This window comes from Pinus tabuliformis, chromosome 9 (assembly GCF_031772625.1).
Source record: "Pinus tabuliformis cultivar Carrire ecotype Pingquan chromosome 9, CPIR1, whole genome shotgun sequence".
In the NCBI taxonomy this organism is placed as follows: domain Eukaryota; kingdom Viridiplantae; phylum Streptophyta; class Pinopsida; order Pinales; family Pinaceae; genus Pinus; species Pinus tabuliformis.
The window spans coordinates 212,984,663-212,989,761 of record NC_142307.1 but is presented as its reverse complement, the minus strand read 5'-3'; the positions used below and the strand labels follow the sequence as shown (position 1 = coordinate 212,989,761).

Below are 5,099 nucleotides of genomic sequence, written 5' to 3'. Positions count from 1 at the left end.
AATTAATAAGAAATAAAAAATTACAAGTTTCCATATATGCAAATTGCAAATAGGTTTTATAAAATAAGAAATACAAAATTACTGATGGTTTCAATATATGCAAATTGCAAATAAGTTTTGTAAAATAAGAAATTAAGTAGGAATATTGTTCTTTGCATAGCATAGTCTTATAAAATAAATAGGAAATATAATCAATAACAAAAATTATTGATGTCTCAAGATCTGCAAATGGCAAATAACAAATTGCAGGTACTGAAAAATGTTTCAAGATCTCCAAATTGGAAATAGCAAATTACTGATACTGTAAAAGGTCTTGTAAAATAAGCAGGAATACTGCTAATTGCATGGTAGCTGGTATTGCAAAAAGTCTGATAAAATAAACATATGTCGATCATCACCAAAAATCTCATAACACGAACATACCCAACAACGATTACTTCAATGGAAACATATTTAATGTTGGCTTCCTTCCTTGAACAGCGTGGTGGACTGTCTGGCTGAGATGAAGAATGGGACCTGTGTTGTTGCAAGGATTGGGAGTCAAGGGCTGCTTTGCTTTTGGGGTGGGCTTCTGATAACATTGAAACAACATCTCTCATCGATGGTCGGTTGATTGGAGACCTACTAGTGCAGAGGAGAGCCACTCTGAGGACCAGCATCATCTCTTCCTTGACTGAGAAACTTGGAACTCTAACACTTTGATCTAAGATATTTTCCATCCCTTCCTTGGTCTGAACTCTTTCCTTGACCCAGTCCACAATGTTGACACCTTCTCCAAATTCTGGATCCATTGGCTGTCTTCCAGTCAAGAGCTCTAAGAGGACCACCCCAAAGCTGTATATGTCACTTTTCTCAAAGACTTGAAGTGTCTAGGCATATTCTGCACAAATCCAAAAGATGCATAGACTCATGGACTTAATAGATTGCTACCATCCTCAATTAATGAAACAGTACAATTCTGTGCTAGGTTTAACATATAACTTTCAGATATATATTACAAGAGAAAATCTGTGTAAGAATTTGATTGGCTATGTAGAAAACAATGAATGCTACCTTATAGCAAATTTAGGATTTTGAACTAAGCTGGGCTAAAACATAACTCCATACCCATCAATCACTGAGAATCTGATACACAAACTAACTTACAAATACATAAAAATAATAAGACCTTTTCCATAAGGTTGTCTGATCTGAGAATACTCATATTTCTGAATTCCTTCTTCAAATCCAAACAGTAGCTAAAACCGATTCCCTTTTACTTTTGTGTTCAGCTAATCTTAATGCTTTAGGGATGTAAAACCAATACAAGATTCTCCTTTTGTATTCTTAGATTTTCCATGGTAAACAATCATGAAACTGAAAGAAAAATGCACTTAGACCATCCTAACTCACTTTGTAAGTAAATTATTCACATCAGAGACAATCATGTTAACATAAAATGGATTGATGGAGTATCATTCAAGAACAAAGTATAACCTACGATGTTAGACACTTTGCAAGTATATTGTTCACACCAGAGACAACCATGTTGACATAGAATGGATTGATGGAGTAACCTAAGATGCTAGACACTTTGTAAGTAAATTGCTCACATCAGAGACAATCATGTAACATAAAATGGATGGACAGAGTATCATTCAAGAACAAGCTATCTCCTAAGATGTTAGAATGTATATGGTTTCTAAAAAGAAAATTAATGTTACCATAAAAAGAATGGCCACTTATAGTTCTGAAGTTTGAAACTACTTTACCTGGAGCAATGTAGCCATAGGAGCCAATAACAGAAGACATGGCCTCCGAACCAGTTCGAATCAGCTTTGCAACTCCAAAATCTGCAACCCTTGCAGTCATGTCAGAATCAAGCAATATATTGCTAGGCTTAACATCTCTGTGTACAATGGCAGGATGGCAATCTTGATGAAGATAGCATAAGCCCAGAGCCACTCCAACTGCAATATTGTATCTTGTCATCCACTCAGTGAGCATGTTCTCTTCCTTTCTCCCGTGCAAGAGGTCAGCCAAACTTCCATTAGGCATGTATTCATAAAGAAGAAGAGTCTCCTCATTGCCGGAGCAACAACCCAACAATTTAGCTATGTTTCTGTGCCTAACATTTCCCAGGACTTCTACCTCTGCTAATACCCATTTCTTTCGTTTCCCTCCCTCTTTCTCTTTCTCCACCCACCGTAGCTTCTTCACAGCTATGACATGACCCCCCGGCCTTTCAACCCTGTAAACTGTACCGGCTGCTCCAATGCCAATCATGTTATCAGGCTTCAAGCTCTCCAAAATATCTTCTGTTGTGAAGCTGAGACGCTGGAATGAGGTCATCTTCCAAGGGTTTTCAGGATGTTCTTCTGTGATATTTGAATGTTACAGTGTGCAGGAGTATGATTCAATTCCATACGAAAATACAAAACATCTGATAGGATTTCCTTATACCTCATAGGCAGACAACCATTGTCCCTTCTATAGATGAGTAGAATAAGTGCTTGGTTCTCTACACTAAATAAAGACAAAGTATAGTACTTATTGCTGAAAAAATAGGATTTAAATCGCGGTTCAATTTCTTGACATTCAGCTGGTCACAGAATTGTAGAGTGCATAATCATAAGTAATAAGAAATAAAAAATTACAAGTTTCCATATATGCAAATTGCAAATAGGTTTTATAAAATAAGAAATACAAAATTACTGATGGTTTCAATATATGCAAATTGCAAATAAGTTTTGTAAAATAAGAAATTAAGTACGAATACTGTTCTTTGCATAGCATAGTCTTATAAAATAAATAGGAAATATAATCAATAACAAAAATTATTGATGTCTCAAGATCTGCAAATGGAAAATAACAAATTGCAAGTACTGCAAAATGTTTCAAGATCTCCAAATTGGAAATAGCAAATTACTGATACTGCAAAAGGTCTTGTAAAATAAGCAGGAATACTGCTAATTGCATGGTAGCTGGTATTGCAAAAAGTCTGATAAAATAAACATATGTCGATCATCACCAAAAAGCTCATAACATGAACATACCCAACAACGATTACTTCAATGGAAACATATTTAATGTTGGCTTCCTTCCTTAGAACAACGTGGTGGACTGTCTGGCTGAGATGAAGAATGGGACCTGTGTTGTTGCAAGGATTGGGAGTCAAGGGCTGCTTTGCTTTTGGGGTGGGCTTCTGATAACATTGAAACAACGTCTCTCATCGATGGTCGGTTGATTGGAGACCTACTAGTGCAGAGGAGAGCCACTCTGAGGACCAGCATCATCTCTTCCTTGACTGAGAAACTTGGAACTCTAACACTTTGATCTAAGATCTTTTCCATCCCTTCCTTGGTCTGAAATCTTTCCTTGACCCAGTCCACAATGTTGACACCTTCTCCAAATTCTGGATCCATTGGCTGTCTTCCAGTCAAGAGCTCTAAGAGGACCACCCCAAAGCTGTATATGTCGCTTTTCTCAAAGACTTGAAGTGTGTAGGCATATTCTGCACAAATCCAAAAGATGCATAGACTCATGGACTTAATAGATTGCTACCATCCTCAATTAATGAAACAGTACAAGTCTGTGCTAGGTTTAACATATAACTTTCAGATATATATTACAAGAGAAAATCTGTGTAAGAATTTGATTGGCTATGTAGAAAACAATGAATGCTACCTTATAGCAAATTTAGGATTTTGAACTAAGCTGGGCTAAAACATAACTCCATACCCATCAATCACTGAGAATCTGATACACAAACTAACTTACAAATACATAAAAATAATAAGACTTTTTCCATAAGGTTGTCTGATCTGAGAATACTCATATTTCTGAATTCCTTCTTCAAATCCAAACAGTAGCTAAAACCGATTCCCTTTTACTTTTGTGTTCAGCTAATCTTAATACTTTAGGGATGTAAAACCAGTACAAGATTCTCCTTTTGTATTCTTAGATTTTCCAGGGTAAACAATCATGAAACTGAAAGAAAAATGCACTTAGACCATCCTAACTCACTTTGTAAGTAAATTATTCACATCAGAGACAATCATGTTAACATAAAATGGATTGATGGAGTATCATTCAAGAACAAAGTATAACCTACGATGTTAGACACTTTGCAAGTATATTGTTCACACCAGAGACAACCATGTTGACATAGAATGGATTGATGGAGTAACCTAAGATGTTAGACACTTTGTAAGTAAATTGCTCACATCAGAGACAATCATGTAACATAAAATGGATGGACAGAGTATCATTCAAGAACAAGCTATATCCTAAGCTATATCCGTAAAATTTTTCTGGTGCCGAAGAAGGTACACACTCTGTAGCAACAGATGTTGGAGGGTTGAAACCTTCCAAATCAGTCCTAGATGAAGCTGGTTCAAGAATAGATGTGTTTACCATTACACTAGGATCAGTTTTAGTGTCCTCTTGTAACTATGGAAATTCTTCTGTAGAGGCAGGGATACCAGAAATAGTTGGAGAAACTGGAGTCTCTGAGGACGTTGAAACATAAGTTTAAAATAAACCAGGAGACTTTGGCCCAGTTAAACAAGATTGCTTGGCCTAGAGTGGTTTCGTTTCCGAAGTCAAAGACGGTTGACTCAATAGTCTCCACGAACAATGGGGTTTTGATTGACTTTCTTCCACGATTGTGGATTACTTGATCAACTCAAAATAAAAAAGGGGAAAATGTTATTCCTTATAATTAAATGAATTTTATGATGCTTTGACACAACTTTCTTTTCCAATTTTTAAGAGTTGAGAAAAAGCTAAAGATGACTCTAGTCGCCTTCGATTTTTAATGAGCTTGAAGTGATAAGTGCTCAAATAGACCTATTCTTTTAAGGAGTCTGAAAAGGAATGAAAGTGACTACTCTGGAAATCTAGACAGAGGGATTACCAAACCAATCACTAAACTGTAGAATACTTTTTATGGTACGTCAGTCAATCTTCCCGAATGTTGTGTTCAATGCATTGCGAACGATAGGGCAGCAGACACGGCTTCCTAAGGATAAAGGATGTAGCCTATTGTGTTCTTCCAATATATACTCGATGGTATGTGGGAGCACAAGTCCGTACTGGCACTTGTCATCTCAAAGAGG

General features: G+C 36.4%; 1 pseudogene; it reads right to left on the bottom strand.

Moving 5' to 3' along the window:
* Positions 1 to 215: 215 nt before the first annotated feature.
* LOC149147907 (leucine-rich repeat receptor-like protein kinase TDR pseudogene) lies at positions 216 to 2,358 on the bottom strand (annotated as a pseudogene).
* Positions 2,359 to 5,099: the final 2,741 nt, after the last annotated feature.